Source organism: Gossypium arboreum, chromosome 6, assembly GCF_025698485.1.
Source record: "Gossypium arboreum isolate Shixiya-1 chromosome 6, ASM2569848v2, whole genome shotgun sequence".
Taxonomy (NCBI): domain Eukaryota; kingdom Viridiplantae; phylum Streptophyta; class Magnoliopsida; order Malvales; family Malvaceae; genus Gossypium; species Gossypium arboreum.
In genome coordinates, this window is record NC_069075.1 from 23,305,714 (window position 1) to 23,327,502 (window position 21,789).

Genomic DNA, 21,789 nt, shown 5'->3' on the forward strand with positions numbered 1-21,789 from the left:
TAATGTCTCATGCTCGACTCCAGTGGCAGTCTCGGGTAAGGGGGCATTACAGTGGGCTTGCTTCGAATAAGAAAATTTTTCACAAAAATTACTAGTGGAGTAATTTTGCAATTTCTCTAAACTTTTGGGTCAAATTGTAAATAAAAAAATATCTCTAGAAACTTTCTAGAATAATCTCCTCAGATAATTTCTCTTTACAACTTTCTCTTAAATTCAAGTGTTTGTTAATAATAACACAAGGCTCTATTTATATAGGAGATTTTAGAGAATTCAACTATGATTAAACTTAATCACTTTAATATTAAATTAATATAATATTTATCTTGATAAATATTATATTAATTTAATTTTAAATCTTATTAAAATAATAAAATGTTTATCTACAAGATAAACATTAAATTAAATTAATATTAAGATAATAACTTTAATATTAAATTAATAAAATACTATTAAGATAAGTATTAAATTAAATTTAATATTAAACTACTAAAATAATATTATTTTGGAATAATTAATAACAAATCAAATTCTCTGGTAAAATCCCAGTAGGAGTGTAACTATTTTCTCACAATGTAAACGTTCTTTACAATGCCACTTATTTTCCATTTGAATTTTAGACAATCAATGGGCTAATATTTTCTTGTCATAATTTTGTTATGCATGCAAAATATAAAAGGCATAAATACAAAAGATATAATAGTGAAATGTGAAATTAACTTTATTTATTTATTCATCATTCAAATAAATAGAAAACATTTACATATTTACTACAATATGGGCACATTTCCCAATCTGAACTTCATGGATCGGCCCATCTCCATGGCTGCTAGTGGCCTAGACAATTTCAACCGAATTAATTGACTGCTGTAGTCAATTTGTAAGCTCGACAGTGGTCTGGCCCTTAATACATTTTTGTGCTTAGTCTTGGGAGCTTGACCCTTAGAGTGGTTACCTACTGACTGGCCCAAGAGTTCCTTGCTAATCATATCTTTTGAAGAGCTTTTTCCCGTTGAAAACTTTCCTTGCAGACAATTTTCCTTGCTATCCCCCTAACACCTACACGAGAAACACACCACAGGTAAGTTTCATATTTGATTCTTTGAAGGATACCATTAACGAGGAGCTTTGAACAACAGTTTCTCCAAGGTAACATATACTGCCATACGTGCATATTGACCTCTCACCCGACTAAAGGCATTAAAGTCCAACTTGGTTACTTTACCGACAATTCCCCCAATCTCCCATAGGATCTGCTTTCTGTAAAGATGACTGGGAAGACCTAGAAATCTAATCCAATTGAGAACCATATTGGATAGGGTAACCCAAGATTAAAATCAATTGTCCAAGGTTGGACGATTAAATATTGGCTGAAAATTAGCCATGGACCTTGAGAGAGAATTTTTTCATAATCTTTCAAACTTTGAAATTTAGCTAAAAAAATAACCATTTTCAATATCCATTAATTGAAAAGGTTTAGATGGTCTCCAAATTCCATATAATATATTTTGCAGGGTCGTAAAATTGGTGTTCTGTCCCAGCATATTCAAAACCACAAAGGTAGACATCTCCTTTTCTAGAAGCTAGTATATTCTCTCCGAGAAATCTATGGAGGGAATGCCATTGACAACTGATTTTTTAACATCTTATTTCAAGAGGGAAAAGCTATTATCAATTTGTTGAGTACCACTAGTTCCTTTTTGTTCAATACTTTCTTTCCCCACTAACATATCTTTCCTAGAAAAAGATGGCATTGGTGAGGACTCCACAACCATCACGTCTTTTGGATTCACCTCCGATTCCTTGAATCAGACTCTCTTTGTGCTTGGATCTTCAGAAGGATTATCTCCTTCTCCATTCCTGTTACAGGAAGAAATCAAAAAAGGCAAGAGCATATTTTGTACGTAGTTCTAATTATTTTAATTCCATTCTATCATTTTTAAGGTTAAATTATGACACTTAATAGCTATATTTTTAGCCATAGAATTTTTTAGTGTCCTTAAACCTTCTTTCTATATATTTTTTAATCTTTCCAGTAAAGCCAACTGCACTATCTCATTTCATCTCTTAACGATGCCTCTCATAACACAATCCCAAATTTTAAAATGCTTACTCTAGGAAGCCATCATCCATCAGAAATACCCATTTGATTTCCTGAAATCTAATTTCTTCACCTCTAATCTCGTAGTTCATCAATACTATCTTAGCATTCACATATTTCATTTTCTGGGTGCCACTAAAAACCCTATTTTTCTTCATTCACTTGCTAATTCTGATGAAAGCATTGGATTTCACCAAAAACCATACGAGACATATTAGTTGAAACTCCAGAATGTTTTAAAAAACCATAGAAATAGCAAAACATAAGATATTGAGCTAGCTCTTGATCAATGCAAGGTTACAATAACTGATGGTTTGGTCTTGGAGTTGGTTAGGCGAAATCATTCTGATTGGAAACTAGCTTATGTTTTCTTCCAATTGGTGTCTAAAAAAGGTGGAAATTCACTTGGTTTTGATGTTTGTAATGAAATTCTTGACATTCTTGGAAGAATGCATTGGTTTGAAGAGTTAACTAAGGTGTTTGATAAAATGTCTGAAAGATGACTTATTGATGAAAGGACTTTTAAGATTTTGGTTAATAGGTATGTTGCTGCACATATGGTAGAGGATGGAATTGGGGTTTTAATAGGAGGAAAGAATTCAAATTCAAGGATGATTTGGTTGCATTTCATGTTAGACTTGTAAAATAAATCTAAAATAAAGCTTAATAAACTGGATCTATCATGTCAAATCATCAAGAATAAATCAAGAATAAAACTAGATGCAGAAGCGTACCTGAATCCATGAATTCCTTGAAGTTTTTTCGGATCTTGGGGATTTGATCATCCAAATTAGCACACAAGAAATTCAGAGAATATTTGCCCTTTCCTAAGGATGGAATATTAGAAAAGATATCTTGTGTGTAATTTGGGGACCATAACCCTAATATATATAACTTTGACACATTAGCCCTAATTTCTAATTAGCCCATCATTAAGTAGAAATTGATTAGAACTTAATTACTAAAGTATCTATACATATTTGACCTATACTTTATCTAATAATTAAAGCCCAATGAAATTTTAACCAAACTAGATCACTTTTAATTTGGGCTAACCTATCATGATAGTCAATAATAACATGTAATTACCCTTATTATATATGTGATGTCCATATTTTCCAACAATCTCCCACATAAACCACATATATATACTAATTACTTTATAATTACATGTCATTATATAACCTTATGAGCTCAAAATTGCACTATCATATCCGAAAGATATTTCGAACAATCTTGTCCATTAATTATGTTAGTATAGAACCAATGTGACTTTCATTACATATATCGTAACTAAACCCATCCCTGATCACGTATATTAATATAACCAAATGACATAGATCAAGTATGGATACGTAGCATGGAAATTACATGCAATATGATCTAAACTTGTCTATTTCCTACTGGCCCTCCTTAGTGAGATCAAACCTTACCAAAATCAGAGTGTGGATAAACCAAATAAGGGTTTATTTGTTTGCAGGAAAACATTTTTCGAAAAATGTTTTCCTGGTTTTCCAGTGTTTGTTTGACTGAAAACATTTTACATTTCGAAAATATTTTCCAAGACACGGGTAAAATGAATTGGTTTTAGGGGAAAATGTCTTACAGATTTCATTTCTGTAAGACATTTTTCGATTCCTCTTTCATCCAGGTAAGGCTCCTTCTCCTTCTTTCGTTTTTCATTCCTTTTCCTTCTTCCGTTCTTTATCTTCTCTTCCAGGTAAAAGTCTGTCGCATATATTCTCTTCTCAGCATATTCTATTTCGTTTCCTCTCTTTCTCAGGCAAATCTACCATGAATTTTTCGCTGGGTCTTGGCTTAAGGTATGGCATAAAGCTCTTTTTTTTTCTTCTTGTTCTTTACTTGTCCACATTTTAAACTGATTTTATGCTTGAAATTTGTTTCCTTTCTTTGTTTCTTTAGCTAGGCAAGAAACTTGAATGATTTTGGGATTCCTGCGCTCAAATTTGTGGAAAAGAGAAATACCGGAAACAAGCTTGAAATTGAAACCGATCGGTTTCAAAAATCTCCGATTTTTGTTCTTTTTGTTGTTGATCTCTTTTCAGATTCATCTTCTTGTTGCGGTTCCTCAAGATTCCGTTGTTGTTTTCTGTTTTCGAATCGAATTTTTGTTAGATTTTTCTGGTGCTGATTTGATGAATTTTAGTCAAAATGAGTTGAAATTGATTGAAACTATTTCTAATAGATGATAACAAAAAAAAAAAAGGAGTTCTTTTTTTGGCTGATTGAACCGGTTACTTTCAGTTCATTGAATGGATGATGGATGTATGTCTTCTTGTATGTATATAAACCAAAGCTCTAGTTTGATCGAGGGATAAAAACAAGATTAATTTTTTTTTTATTTGGTTGCTTAGAAAAGAAAAACAGAAAAAGGAAAAAATAAGTATACAAATTAATAGATGTTCTTGGAAGTGAAAATAGATTGAATTTTCATTTTTCCAAAATAAAATTTTGATTAATTAATTTATTTTTCTTTGAAAATCAGTACCTTAAAGCTAAATCTATTAGTTGAATTACTAAAAAGTAGTTATGTAATGTAAAATTTCCTCGATAATTTATTTGTGTTTTGAGCCCTAAGCTAAATTGCTGTAAATTTCATCCAATAACATATAATGTGTATACAGTTAAATAAGATTGCTTGATGTTGCATTACTTTGTGATTTGTTTTTGCTTTGGGGAAATTACTTAATAGTTAAGTGCATTGGGCTAGTGTTAGTAGTACCTCTTCTTTAGTAATGAATATTTTGAGTGTCTTTCAAAGAAATGCTATAATGAATTTGGCTTTGTCATGCTACAACTAGTTTGTGTAAGTAGTTCAAGGAGGCCACGTTTAAGTTCGAACCAGCAACTTCCCGGAGTTTTGCTGCGAGTAAGAGGCACGTCCATTTCTTCAAATAGGTTGGTGCTAAGAGCTCTCTGCAAGTTTCAAATTCATAGCACTTGCATTGGTTGTATTTATTGTGATTATTTTATTTGGGATAATTGAGGTTATGGTTGCAGCCTTCTATACACATGTATAAGGGCACTGGACACAGTTTCTATTTCAGTATATACAATAAGTGCATGTGTAAATGTGGGGCATCTATGTTCTTTGTACATATATAGCAAATTGGTAGTTGTGGTGGTTGTTTCAGAGTGAAACTGTAGCCAAATTTCTAGCCTGTGCATGTTAGGGACAAGAACCACCGCATCTACCATTCCATCGAATGATTCTGACTGCTCGATTTTAACATTCAATAGTAATGGTAATAGTAATAATAGAAGCTTTGATCTCATAGGAAGAGCTTGAATTTCTTCGATATCTTTTTTTCTCCTAGTCTTTCATCATTCGGGAGACTGTTAATTTGGAACTGTATGTTAATTTAATTGCTGGAAAAGAGACGGTTCACCAATTGTACGATACGAGAGTAGCCATACTGGCTAGGGACTTCATGTTTGCTCAGTCGTCATGGTACCTTAGAAATCTTGAAAACCTTGAAGTCATTAAGCTCATTAGCCAAGTATGTAGGACCTAGGCCTAACATTTACCATCTCGTTTGGATGTAATCCCAAGTATTGACTAAAAAGTACCACCTGTGGAGATTCGAAACATGCTTTAGCTATGGAGATAGTTCTCAAACTATTGATATTTCACTTTAACTAGTCTTAAGTGTATCCTCATTAATGATATTACAGGTTATTAAGGATTTTGCAAGTGGTGAGTTTAAGCAGGCATCGAGTTTGTTTGACTGTGATGTCAAACTTGAGGACTATTTGCTAAAGAGTTATTACAAAACAACTTCATTGATTGCAGCTAGTACCAAAGGAGCCGCTATTTTTAGTGGAGCTGATTGTAGTGTAATAGAGCAAATGTATGAATATAGGAAAGAATCTTGGCCTATCATTCCAAGTTGTTGATGACATATTGGATTTTACACAATCAGCAGAGCAGCTGGGGAAACCAGCTGGTAATGATTTAGCAAAAGGCAACCTCATAGCACTTGTAATTTTTGCACTCGAAAAGGAGCCAAAACTTAGAGATATCATTGAATCTGAGTTTTGCGAGACTGGTTCCCTTGACGAAGCAATTGAACTAGTAAAGCAATGTCGGGGAATCGAAAGGGCACAAGAGTTGGCAAAGGAGAAAGCTGATATTGCAATCAAGAGTCTCCAATGTCTTCCTCAAAGCGATTTCCGGTTAGGGCTTGAAGATATGGTGATGTTTAATCTAGAAAGGATTGATTAGTTTAACTAATCCAAAACAAGCAGCATGATACATGACAGATAAAAATGGCATAAAGTTGAAGCCTGTACCAATATAGAACAAGTTTCTTAGGATATTAATTGGTTCATTGTCACTGGTTTTTGATTCATACAAGGCTTTGAGCTTTGACTTGAGCTCCTAGTTTCAATGTCTTCAAATTATACATTTGTCTCAGAAAAATAATTCCTCTGTTAAATTAAATTGATTAACAATAAAGTTTTTGTGGTCATCAATATTAAGATAATAAACTTCCATTATGTATACAAGGAAAACCTATGCTATAGGGGTTTCTCTTTTTCTTCTTAAAGTATTTGTGTTTGACGTTTATCTGAAAAAGTGTGAATAGACTTTGGTTGTTTTCAATTTATGAAGGTTAATATTCTAGCTTAATAATTAACTATTATTATATATTTAATTTGATTTATTTATTTATAAATAAGTCATTGCAATATATGTAAAAAAAATTAAAAATAAATTTATTGATATATGTGAAAACAGTTTTTCCGAAAAATATTTTCAGGAAATCTGCCAAACAACATAAAATATTTTACACATATTCATCCAAACACCAGAAATGTAAATCATTTCCAGAAAAGTAAATCATTTTCCAAAAAACATTTTATTGGCAAACAAACGGAGCCCTAAACTTTATTTTTGCAGAAAATAAACATAATATCTTTAAACTGAAATAACTGAAAATGTGTCTATAACATAAAAGCATTTAAAAATACAAACTCCCACTAAAACCAAATATCCTTTAAATGTTATTACACCCAAATGTGCAGTGTGCTCTTATAAAACCTTAGGTGTAGTTCCTTAGTAAGCAGATCCGCAATCATGGAGTTTGTCCTAATATGTTTTATAGGCACCTAACCATTCTGAAATTTTACTTTAACAACCAGGAACTTAAAGTCTATGTGCTTTGACTTTGATGTGCTCCTGTTGCTATTGGGATAAAAGACTGCAATTTGTTTTCACAATTTGCACCTTAGTGACAAAATCTTGTATCTATATTCCATCAAAATTGGAGTCTATATACCTGATGATCTCTAACTGATTAGACATTCGATATGTGAGCATGTAATCTTTTGTTCTCTGATAATACCTTATAACCCTCTTAAATGCTATCCAATGGTCCAAACCATAGTTTCTTAAAATATCTGCCTAACATTCGAACAGTGTATAGAATATTCCAATGTATACAAACCTGAACGTACATGTAACACCCCCTACTCGTATTCATTGCCGGAATAGGGTACGAGGTATTATCGGAGTTTACGATTTTTTTTTATATTCAATATAACCCCTTTATAAATATCTAACCTTCCCTGCAATATTAAATCGAGACCAATCCACTTCAACCAAACCAATTCAACATATTTTCAAGATAAATTCATGAATGTTTATAAGATAACATCATCATATACCCAAAACCAAGTTTGTTAACCATGCTAATGGCTAACTTTATATTCATTTCATGTTATCATTTACTTTATTAGCTTATACATGCCATTGATTTCCAAAATAAAGTTTCCTTATATACCGAAATGTTGAGGTTGATAGTGTGATGTGTCTCCAACCAAATCCGACCTCCGAGCTCTTAACACTACAAAACAGGGAAAAAGGAAACAGGGTAAGCACTTCGTGCTTAGTAAGCTCATGTAACAAGAATTATACTTACCTAATATTTTCAATACAATACAATAAACATTCATATATCCATTCAATGCATTATTACCCTAATATGCACAAACTCAACATTCAAGTTAGTACAATAATTTCCATGTACCAATAATATATACTATGATTGATGAACTCATCAATATCATAATTTCCATTTCCTTGTTATCTTTCCATATTTATCCCGTTGAATTTATCGGAATTTCGATGGATTTTCAGAGGTACACTTTTAGTGTACATTCTCGGGTCCGTCAATTCTTATTCATGTGCGCACATTTCCATTTCAGAGAGCACACTCATGAACCTCAACCTTGCGGTGGGATTACCACCCGAGCTAAATCCTGCAACGACAATTACTCTAATGAGCTTGGATCTGAATTACCAGTCCAAGCCAAATTCAGACCCTAAATTGGATTACCCGTCCGGGCTAAATCCATTTTACACATATTCTTCGGGACGACTATATTAGTATAGGATCACCCGTCTGGGCTAGATCCTTTCTACCGTCAATTCCTTTTCAGAGATCCATCGAATTTTCCTTTCATTCAAACGGTATTTCTTCCCATTTTATCAAATATATCAATGTTTCATTAATTTTCATACAATGAACATTCAAATCATATTCACATCAATAACATACAATCTCAAGCAATTTAAGAATATAATTCAAGTTACACGAACTTACCTTGTTACTTGTTTGTAAACAAAAAAAATCTACTAATCCCTAAATTTTTCCTTTTCTCGATCTAACTTCATATTTGAATCTTCTGGATCTAAATAAATAAATTTAATTATCAATTTAATACATTTCATGTTCATATGCAACATTCTCTATAATTCAACTATTATTATTTATAGTTTATTCAAAGCTATCTATTTGAGTCATATTCACTAAATTATTTATAACTCAAGCTATAGAAATCCAAATTATGATCCGTTAATTTTCCCTGAAAGTAGACTCATATATCTTCTTACCATAAAATTTTCAAAATTTTTGGTTTAGCCAATAAGTAGAGTTTATTCTTTAAAGTTACCCTATTCTCATCATCAGCGGTCCGACCCTTCTTCACTAAAAATTAATTATATCTTCATACAGGATTCAAATGATGTTCTTGTTTGTTTCTCTTATAGACTCATTCAGGATTTTAGAAATATAAATTTAAGCCCCTAATTATTTTTATTCAAGTTTTTATGATTTTTTAAAGTCAGAACAGGGGAACCCGAATTCATTTTGACCTTGTCTCACAAAATTCATTATATCTCAAAATTTACAAATCCATTGCTTACACTATTTCTATGAGAAACTAGACTCAATAAGCTTTAATTCCATATTTTTTTCATCTTCTAATTCGATTTCTAAAATTTATGGTGATTTTTCAAAGTTAGTATGCTGCTGTCCAAACTGTTTTTGTGCAAGCTGTTTATTACCATTTTTCCCTTAAGCTTTTAATAAATGATAGTTTCGTCCCTACTCAATTAGCCTCTCAATTGAGCTGATTTTTCTCAATTAACATTTTATTCTATCACCTTAAACTAGTTTACAACCTTTAGAAATCATAATTTCAGCAATAGACTTTAATTCCACGCATTTTCACAATTAGGTCCTAAAAATCAATTTCTATTAAAATTACCTAATAAAATCATCTCATAAACAAATTAAAGCTTTAATTTCATTCTATTTCATCATAAACTTACAGCACTCAACCATGGTGACTTTCAATTTCATCCATGAAATAAAAAAACTAATGAATTTAATAGTAGGCCTAGTTGTAAAAGTCTTAGAAACACAAAAATTACAAGATAAAGGCAAGGATTAACTCACTTGGTGCAAAAATTATGAAATACCAGCTTATAGAACCCTCCTATGGTGTTTTTAGCTGCTGGAATTGAAGAGAAATGAAGAGAAATCTAGTTATTTCCTATTTAGTCCTAGTTTTATTTAGTTAATTTTGCAATATTCCAATTTTACCCTTAATTTATCAATTTTCCTACTGATTTCATGCCCTTGCCGTCCAGCCATAATAAATTTTGGGTCTAATTGCCTTTTAAATCCTTTCTCATTAGACTCTTAAGCTATTTAATCATTCTAGCAACTTTTACACCTATTACAATTTAGTCCTTTTCATTTAATTGACTACCCAAACATTAAAATTTCCTAACGAAATTTTAATACTACATTACAAACATTTCATAAATATTTATAAAATTATTTTTGACTCGGTTTTACGAGATAGAGGTCCCGATACCTGGTTTTTACCCAATTTCTTCAATAATTTCATTTTCTAACTAACCACTAAATCGGTAATTTTTTTTTCTATCAATATTTTCTTAAGATTTTCCTATCATATCAATTTTCATGCAAAAATATTGAAATACGTTTCTCTTTAAATTGAATTTTTGGTTACGAAACTACTATTCCAATAACCTTGAATTTAGGCCATTACAACTCTCCCCCCTTTAGGATTTTCGTCCTCGAAAATCTTACCAGTAAAGAGGTTTCGGTATTGTTTCCTCATTGCCTCCTCCGGTTCCCATGTCGTTTCCTCAATCCCGTGCTTTTTCCATAATGCTTTCACCAAATTTATCTTTTTATTTCTAAGCTCTTTTGTCTCCCGTGCCAATATCTTGACCGGTTCTTCACTGTAAGTCATATCCGGTTGAATCTCCACTTCTGTCGGGGAAATAACATTTGAAGGATCTAATCGATATCGTCGTAACATAGATACATGAAAAACATTATGGATTCTATCAAGTTTCGGTGGTAATGCCAATCGATAAGCGATCGGTCCAATTCTTTCTATGATTTCATATGGCCCGATAAATCTTGGACTCAGTTTACCCTTTTGACCGAATCAGAGGACTTTCTTCCAATGAGACACTTTCAGGAATACCTTGTCACCGACTTGAAATTCAATCTCTTTTCGTTTAAGGTCGGCATATGATTTTTGACGATCGGAAGCTGCTTTTAGACTATCTCGAATAACTTTTACTTTTTCTTCTGATTCCCGGATCAAATCAACCCCATGTATCTTCCTTTCACTGAGCTCTGTCCAATATAACGGTGTTCTACATTTTCCACCATACAAAGCTTCATACGGATCCATTTTAATACTCGACTGATAACTATTATTGTAAGCAAATTCAATTAAAGGTAGATACCTCTCCCAATTACCTTCAAACTCTAGTTTACAACATCGGAGCATATCTTTCAATACTTGAATTACATGCTCAGATTGTCCATCTGTCTGAGGATGAAATGCAGTACTGAAATACAACTGAGTAGCCAAGGCTTCTTGCAATTTGTCCCAAAAACGAGACGTAAATTGGGGATCTCTATCTGATATAATAGAGACAGGCACTCCATGTAGCCTGACAATCTCAGATATGTATAATTCAGCAAATTTATCTAAATAATAATCCATACTTACAGGAATAAAGTGAGCTGACTTTGTTAATCGGTCAACAATCACCCAAATAGCATCTTTTTTCCTCGGAGACAAAGGTAACCCCGATACAAAATCCATAGTGATTCTTTCCTATTTTCATTCCGGTATAGTAATTGGCTAAAGTAACCCCGAAGGCACCTGATGTTTAGCTTTAACTTGCTGACATATTAAACACTTTGATACAAACTCAGAGATATCATGTTTCATTCTCGACCACCAGTACATTTTTTTCAGATCATTATATATTTTATTACTCCCCGGATGTACAAACATAGTACCGCTGTGAGCCTCGCATAGAATCTTCTGTATGAGCTCTGAGTTCTGAGGTACACATACCTTACCTCTGAATAATAAACAACCATCAGAACCAATCTGAAATTCAAAATTATTACCTGACTCACACTGTGCCCGTTTAACTTGTAACTTCTCATCATTCTTCTGAGCTTCACATATTTGCTGTAAAAATATCAGTTTAGCTCTTAATTCTGCTAGGATTGAACCATCATCAGTCAATGATAACCGGGTATTCATAGCTCGTAAAGCAAACTGAGATTTCCGGCTCAAAGCATCAGCTACAACATTAGCCTTACCCGGATGGTAATCAATAATCAAATCATAGTCCTTTATCAGTTCAAGCCACCTGCACTGTCTCAAATTCAAATATTTCTGTGTCATCAAATATTTCAAGCCTTTATGATCAGTATAAAAATATGACATTTCTCACCGTACAAGTAATGCCGCCATATCTTCAGCGCAAATACAATAGCAGCTAATTCAAGATCATGTACTGGGTAATTTCTTTCATGTGGTTTAAGTTGTCTTGAAGCATAGTCTATTACTTTACCTTCTTGCATTTAGACACAACCTAAACCATTTAATGAGGCATCACTATAAATAACAAATTCCTTACCCATTTCAGGCTGTACTAATACAGGTGCTTTTGTTAGTAGATCTTTCAATCGGTTGAAACTCTGCTGACATTCATCAGTCCACTCGAACTTTACATCTTTTTGTAATAATTGAGTCATCGAAGAAGCTATCATAGAGAATCCCTGTACAAATCTCCGATAATAACCAGCTAAACCCAAGAAACTTCTAACTTCAGATACATTCTTTGGTGGATTCCAATTGACAATAGCTGAGATTTTACTTGGATCTACCCTGATGCCTTCGACAGATACAATGTGTCCAAGAAAACCCACTTCTCAGAGCCAAAATTCACATTTATTGAATTTAGCATATAACTGTTTCTCTCGCAGAATTTGCAACACAATTCTCAAATGTTCTGCATGTTCTTCTTCAACCCGAGAATAAACCAAAATATCATTAATGAATACTACTACAAATCTATCTAAGTACGGTCTGAATATCCGGTTCATCAAATCCATGAATACTGCAGGTGCATTAGTTAGCCCAAACGGCATAACCAGAAACTCATAATGTCCGTACCTAGTTTTGAAGGCTGTTTTTGGCACATCTGACTCTTTTAGCCGTAACTGATAATAACCCGATCGAAGATCAATCTTTAAAAACACAGTAGCACCTTTCAGCTGATCAAATAAATCATCAATCGGGGGTAACGGGTACTTATTCTTTATGGTTACTTTATTAAGCTACCAGTAATCGATACACAATCTCAAAGACCCGTCTTTCTTTTTCACAAACAAAACCGGAGCACCCCAAGGTGAATGACTCGGTCGAATAAAACCCCTATCAACAAGATCTTGCAACTGTGTCTTTAACTCTTTTAATTCTGTGGAGCCATCCGGTACGGAGCTATGGAAATCGGAGTAGTTCCCAGAATCAAATCTATATAAAATTCCAGTTCTCTTTCTGGTGGCAATCTTGGTAATTCCTCTAAAAACACATCGAAAAATTCACATACCACTGGAACTGCCTGTATTTTTGACTCAGATACTTTGGTGTCGAGTACATAAGCCAAGTAAGCATCATAGCCCTTTTTGACATACCTTTGTACTGCCATTATTGAAATCACATCAGATAACCCTTCTGTCTGATCAGATTTAACCTGGAGTAACCCACCAACACGTCAAATTCATCAAATGATAGTAACATCTAATCAGCCGGGAAAAAATAACCTCTTACCATCAGTGGACAATTTTTACAAATTTTATCCACCAACACAGATTGGCCCAAGGGGTTCGAGACTTTAACCACAAATTCAGTAGGTTCAGTAGATAAATTTTTAACAATTGCAAGTTTAACACATATATATGAATGCGTAGAACCAGGATCAATCAATGCAGTAATATCAGTATCAAGTAAAGAAAATGTACTAGTTATAACATCGGGTGCTGAGGCATCTTCTTTGGCACGATGGCATATGTCCTAGCAGGTGCTCGTGCCTTAGACCTGCCTGCAATATCTTTCGTAGCTCCTCAGCTACCACTGACATTACTAGATGGTCGGGGTGGTCTACCTCTCGAAACTGGATTACTCAGCTTCGATATCTGTTCAGCTTCTTTTTTACCCTTTTTGGACAATCTTTGAGGAAATTGTCAAAAGAACCACATCGGTAACAAGCCCCGCTCTTTAATCGACATTCACTAAAATGAGCTTTATTACAGTACTGGCATCTCGGCTTAGGAGTGCCAACACTACCAACACTAGTCACTGATGGAGTGGAAGGTCTTAGATTAGTGCGTTGAGAACCTCGCTCTCTACCCGAATACCCAGTGGCTGAGGTAGAACGATCCTGGTACTTTTTCAATTTCTTTGAAGCAGAAAACTGGGATTTCCCCATCGATCTTTTACTAAAAATTCGAGCTTCCTTCTCAGCCTGTTTCTTTTCTTTGCTCAATTCTTCTGCTTTATAAGCTCTCTCCGCCAATGTAGTAAACTCTCGAATTTCAAGAATTTCGATCAGTAGCTTAATGTCTTCATTCAACCCTTCTTCGAATCGTTTGCACATTTCAACTTCTGACTGTACCCATTCTCGAGCATATTTACTCAATCGAACAAACTCTCTTTCATACTCAGATACTGATCTGTTACCCTGTTTCAGCTCAAGAAATTCTTTTCTCTTTTGATCGAGAAACCTCTGACTGATATATTTATTTCTGAAGCTTTAGTATTCCACGAATGGTAAACTGTGTCTTTTAGCAGTGAGACGGCATATTTCAGACATTCTTCTGGTGTACAAGATAATTCTTCCAAAACCCGAGTAGTGTTTTCTAACCAGAATTCAGCCTATTCGGAATCATCATCAACTGCTGCTCGAAATTCTTCGGCCCTATATTTTCGAATTTTATCTACTGGAGCTTTCCTTTTCTCGACAGATTCAAGACTGACCTGTGGGATTTCGAGAACCGTGAAATCAGTGAAGGAGCAGGAGGGGGAGCTTGAACTTGCTGCACTACAGGGTTAGTTCTTAAGTATTGACTAAATCATTCATTCATCATTTGAAAGAAGGCTATTTTTGCCTCATCCCCTCGACCCTCTGTCTCGGGCGTTCTACTGCTAGTTTCTTCTCTTTGTACTGAAGCCGGAGCATGACTTCCAGCTTCCTTAGATTGAGCTCGGTCGGTAGACATTTACTATAAGAAAAACACATTTTAAATGGTCAGGAGATATCACACTATCAATAATAATTTAAATGGCATGTATAGCTAATCCCGTATTTGCTACATTGGTCCTAGAACCAGCTAAACTGTAGCTCTGATACCAATAAATGTAATACCTCCTACCCGTATTCATTGCCGGAATAGGGTACGAGGTATTACCGGAGTTTACGATTTTTTTTATATTCAATATAGCCCCTTTATAAATATCTAACCTTCCCTGCAATATTAAATCGAGACCAATCCACTTCAACCAAACCAATTCAACATATTTTCAAGATAAATTCATGCATATTTATAAGATAACATCATCACATACCCAAAACCAGGTTGTTAACCATACTAATGGCTAACTTTATATTCATTTCACATTAACATTTACTTTATTAGCTTATACATGCCATTGATTTCCAAAATAAAGTTTCCTTATATACTGAAATCTTAAGGTTGATAGTGTGATGTGTCTCCGACCAAATCTGACCTCCAAGCTCTTAACACTACAAAACAGGGAAAAAGGAAACAGGGTAAGCACTTCGTGCTTAGTAAGCTCATGTAACAAGAATTATACTTACCTAATATTTTCAATACAATACAATAAACATTCATATATCCATTCAATGCATTATTACCCTAATATGCACAAACTCAACATTCAAGTTAGTACAATAATTTCCATGTACCAATAATATATACTATGATTGATGAGCTCATCAATATCATAATTTCCATTTCCTTGTTATTTTTCCATATTTATCCCTTTGAATTTATCGGAATTTCGATGGATTTTCAGAGGTACACTTTTAGTGTACATTCTCGGGTCCATCAATTCTTATTCATGTGCACACATTTCCATTTCAGACAACACACTCCCACGAACCTCAACCTTGTAGCGGGATTACCAGTCTAGGCTAAATCCCCTGCAATATAAACTCATAGAGTATTGTCGGGATTACCAGTCCAGGCTAAATCCACTGCAACGACAATTACTCTAATGAGCTTGGATCTGAATTACCAGTCTAGGCTAAATTTAGACCCTAATTCGGATTACCCATCCGGGCTAAATCCATTTTACACATATTCTTCGGGAGGGCTATACAGGATAGGATCACCCGTCCGGGCTAGATCCTTTTTACCGTCAATTCCTTTTCAGAGATCCATCGAATTTTCCTTTCATTCAAATGAGATTTCTTCCCATTTTATCAAATATATCAATGTTTCATTAATTTTCATACAATGAACATTCAAATCATATTCACATCAATAATATACAATCTCAAGCAATTTAAGAATATAATTCAAGTTAAACGAACTTACCTTGTTACTTGTTTGTAAACAAAAAAATCTACTAATCCCGAACTTTTTCCTTTCCTCGATCTAGCTTCGTATTTGAATCTTCTGGATCTAAATAAATAAATTTAATTATCAATTTAATACATTTCATGTTCATATGCAACATTCTCTATAATTCAACTATTATTATTTATAGTTTATTCAAAGTCGTCTATTTGAGTCATAGTCACTAAATTATTTATAACTCAAGATACGGAAGCCCAAATTAAGATCTGTTAATTTTCCCTAAAACTAGAATCATATATCTTCTTACCGTAAAATTTTCATAATTTTTGGTTTAGCCAATAAGTAGAGTTTATTCTTTAAAGTCACCCCTGCTCATTGTCGACAGTTCGGTCCTTCTTCACTAAAATTAATTATCTCTTCATACAGGATTCAAATGATGTTCTTGTTTGTTTTATTTTAAAATAGACTCATTCAGAATTTTATACATATAAATTTAAGCCCTAATTATTTTTATTAAATTTTTATGATTTTTCAAAGTCGAACAGGGAACCCAATTCATTCGACCTTGTCTCACAAAATTCATTATATCTCAAAATTTGCAAATCCATTGCTTACACTATTTCTTCTATGAGAAACTAGACTCAATAAGCTTTAATTCTATATTTTTTTCATCTTCTAATTCATTCTATTTTTGTGCAAGCTGTTTATTACCATTTTCCCCTAAGCTTTTAATAAATGATAATTTCGTCCCTACTCAATTAGCCTCTCAATTGAGCTGATTTTTCTCAATTAATATTTTATTCTATCACCTTAAACTAGTTTACAACCTTTATAAATCATAATTTCAGCAATAGACTTTAATTCCAAGCATTTTCACAATTAGGTCCTAAAAATCAATTTCTATTAAAATTACCTAATAAAATCATCTCATAAACAAATTAAAGCTTTAATTTCATTCTATTTCATCATAAACTTACAGAAATCAACCATGGTGACTTTCAATTTCATCCATGAAATCAAAAACTAATGAATTTAATAGTAGGACCTAGTTGTAAAAGTCTTAGAAACACAAAAATTACAAGATAAAGGCAAGGATTAACTCACTTGGTGCAAAAATTATGAAATACCAGCTTATAGAACTCTCGTATGGCATTTTTAGCTGCTTGAATTGAAGAGAAATGAAGAGAAATCTAGATATTTCCTATTTAGTCCTAGTTTTATTTAGTTAATTTTGCAATATTCCAATTTTGCCCTTAATTTATCAATTTTCTGTCTGATTTTATGCCCTTGTCGTCCAGGAATAATAAATTTTGGGTCTAATTGCCTTTTAAATCCTTTCTCATTAGACCCTTAAGCTATTTAATCATTCTAGCAAATTTTACACCTATTACAATTTAGTCCTTTTCATTTAATTGACTACCCAAACATTAAAATTTCCTAACGAAATTTTAATACCACAATACTAACATTTCATAAATATTTATAAAATTATTTTTGACTCTGTTTTACGAGATAGAGGTCCCGATACCTTGTTTTTACCCAATTTCTTCAATAATTTCTTTTTCTAACTAACCACTAAATCGATAATTTTTTTCTATCAATATTTTCATACGATTTTCCTATCATATCAATTTAAATATTGAAATAAATTTCTCTTTAAATCGGATTTGTGGTTACAAAACCACTATTTCGATAACCTTGAATTTAGGCCATTACAGTACATTAGACTTTCCACTGCTATAATGTAAAAAATCTCATGCATTTTTGTAATCTCAAAATCACTCTTAGGGCATTGATTGAGGATATACTTATTATTGACAAATAGTATGTCATTAACATATAAAACCACATATAGAACCTTACTCCCACTAAACTTATAGTATATACGATTATAAAAAAAATTCATATCTAAATCGAATGAGATAATCATTTGGTAAATTTTGTAATATTATTGACGAGAAGTCTACTTAAGCCCATAGATGAAGTTCTTTAATTTGAAAATCATTACCTTTGCATCATTAGACACAAAGTTTTCTAACTGCACCATATAAATGTATGATCAATGTTACCATTGAGAAACCATTAACTTAATATTCATCTGATGTAGCTTAAGGTCAAAATATTCTACTAAAGCTATTACAACCCTTTCTCTACTAGACCTTTTTAATGACATTCATTCTTGAGGTTGTTGAGTTTGTTCTTCTGGAACAGTTACCTCATCTTAAATAAGGTATTGTTCAACATTGTCTTATTGAGATTCTGGATTCACTTCTTAATCAATGATAGGTATGAGAACCTGAACATCGTCAAAAGTGATAGTAGGAATTGATTTAGAATTCAATTCCTCAAAAGCAATGTCTCTAACCTTATTTCTCCCTCCAAACTCAACATCCTAAAAGAATGTTACAATTCTCATCTCAAAAATATTCCTAATTGTAGGATCATAAAACTCATAGCATTTAGATTGCTCAGAATTTCCTTGACCCTTATACTTTGTAGACATTAAAGAAGTCAAAAGTGATGTCATTTCAGCCTTATCATTTTTAGAAAAACATTTCTCTGTTTTGTCAAGGAAACCTTGGCCTGAGTAATCTTTTCAGATTCTGTGCCCTTAAAGGCTTCTGAAATGTTGTGCTTCATGATCATTAGACTCATGCAATTTGAATCATCCCACCTTTCAAAATCTCTTTTAACATAAGGGGTGTTTTCCGTAGTGAGAGGTGCGAGTTGTTCTCCCCTTAGTACAAGGTCTATGTTCATACAGCCAAGCACTATAAGCAAGTGCCTTTTCCATTCATTGAAATTAGTCCCATTAAGCATAGGTATAGAATTTATATTAGCAGATATTGTGGCAGTAGAAGATGAATTAGTTGAATATAGAACAAAAATAAATCAAAATAAGCTCACATCAATATTCATAAGTAAACAATAAATTCAGGACAATGGCTAATCTCATCCCAAGATACCAAACATAACATTAATATCAAGTCTTTGGGCAATAGTATTAACAGTAAGTGATACTCTTGTTGTAGCAATCAAACATTGTCAATAAATTATGTTAAACAATTAATTAAGCTTTGGACTAACTTATTGCTCACATAAAATACCTTATAATTGTCACACATTTATCACCATAGATGTCGTTGAAATTCTGCCAAATATTAACTTACCTTTGGGTCAATTAATAAATGCATGAATCACAAAAATATATAATCGTCTTGATATTTCAAATAAACTAATCTACACAAAAGAGGTCATTTTGGCGGAATTTTGTTTCAACTAATCTATTTAAAATATTAGACATCCTTAATTAAAAACCAAAGCCAAAATTTGAATTTATTTGTTTCAAAATATTTCTTTTAATTTCATCTTTCAGTCAAATTAAAAATACTAGTATAGATATATGTATATATAGTTATCCCAAAATAACATACAGATGATGTTGGCAAATATAATAATAGTTGAATAAATCATAAACCATAAATAACTTCACATAAGACTTCAAATTTAAACCAAAATAATTTGAATAAAGGTAAACCTCATCTTAAGATATCGGACACTCCATTAATATTTCATATTTGGACAAAATATTAACTTGTAAGTGATATCTTGGTGTAGTAATCAAACATTGACAATAAGAACATGTCGAACAATAAATCTTCCTTTAAGCCGATTTATTACTCACATGTAAAATCAAATAATGGTCACATGTTTATCACCATAGTTGCACATACAATATTATTAACTTTCATTTGGGTCAATCAATATTAACATAACTTAAGTTACATGCACACAACCTTTTATATTTTAAAACAAAATAATTTATACAAAAAAAATCACTTTGGTGATTTTTTGCTTCAATTAAGTTATTGTAAAATATATATAAAGATTCCAATATTCAAATTTAAAATTTCCCTAACAGTCAAATGTCAAAACTATTTTTATTGCTTTATAGACTGAAATAACCAAAATAAGGTTATCTTAATAATGCAATAAAAAACCGAAGATCTTAATTTTGACTATTTCTTTTTGTTCCAAAACCATATATATCAAAACCAAATAGAAATAATGTAGTGGTTCAAAACCAAATAATTAACAATCACATGAATCTATAATTTTGGCATTAAAACACCAAAGTAATTCACTCATATGCATGTATTCATAATCAAATAGAAAAACTTACCCTGAATTTACCATGTAAATCTAAAGTTGTATTTATGATTAAACAAATATTCACATGAATACTTGAAAGATATTTTCAAGCGAATAAATCTCAAAAGCAAAATCATAATAGTTGGTATATCTCATAATTCATATAATAAACCATATCATCATAATTTAACCAAATATTTGGAACCATAAAATGCCAAATTCTATATTATAGAACCAAATTTAAAATCAATTATTTAAATATATATTATGATTAACATGAGTTTACTTCAAAACATCTAAAACTGAATAAATATTTATAGCATAAAATTAACAATTTCAATGAATATTCTTTAAATCAATTTGACAAAAATCATAATTTAACTAAATATTTGAAATCATATACTTAAAAAAAGAGAATAACAAGAATTCATCCAAAAAAAAACCTAATAAAAAAATGACAAGAAAGTACATGTGTTTCAAATTCAAGCAGATTTAATTCAAGTATATAGTAACAACTAAAAGGAAATCTCAACCAAATTGGTGCAACACTTAATACATGCTTTCAATTACCTTAGGCATTTCATGCTATAAGAGACCAAACAGAATAATTGTTCTTTAATATATATTAAATATTTCAATCATATATAACAATCCACCAAGACTCATACAATAACATTATAGCTTAATTTAATCATTGGACACATCTATAGTATATATGGAATTTAATTGTTAATATAATTGAAGTTTATATATTATATGTTAACCACTACAGGGAAATATGGCTTTAGCGGCGCTTTTAGTGGCGTTTTAATAAAAAACATCGCAAATAATATACATTAGCAGCGTTTTTAAACGCTGTAAAAAAACTAAACAATAGCAGCGTTTTTAGCAAAAACGCCACTAAAAACTGAACAATAGCGGCGTTTTTGGCCAAACGCCACTAAACACTGATCAATAGCGGCGTTTTTATCCCAAATGCCATTAAGAACTGAACAATAGCGGTGTTTTTGGCCAAACGCCACTAAAAACTGATCAATAGCAGCGTTTTTATCCCAAACGCCACTAAAAACTGATCAATAGCGGCGTTTTTGGCCAAACGCCACTAAAAACTGATCAATAGCGGTGTTTTTGGCCAAACACCATGAAAAACTGATCAACAGCGGCGTTTTTTGCCCAAGCGCCACTAAAAACTGATTAATAGCGGCATTTTTCTTCCAAACGCCACTAAAAACTTGTGTATAGCGGCGTTTTTGGTCAAACACCACTAAAAAC

General features: G+C 32.4%; 1 long non-coding RNA gene and 2 pseudogenes across 1 annotated transcript; all 3 read left to right on the plus strand.

Annotated features, from left to right (window-relative positions):
- The first annotated feature begins 1,744 nt into the window (after positions 1 to 1,744).
- The window catches only part of LOC108485356 (putative pentatricopeptide repeat-containing protein At3g15200), a 35,995-nt pseudogene continuing 15,950 nt past the window's right edge, over positions 1,745 to 21,789 (plus strand).
- Positions 3,880 to 4,237, plus strand: LOC128294219 (uncharacterized). The gene is made up of 2 exons (XR_008284532.1): positions 3,880 to 3,921; positions 4,022 to 4,237. It is a non-coding gene; the product is annotated as an uncharacterized LOC128294219 (long non-coding RNA).
- On the plus strand, positions 4,908 to 6,387 carry LOC108484747 (solanesyl diphosphate synthase 2, chloroplastic-like; annotated as a pseudogene).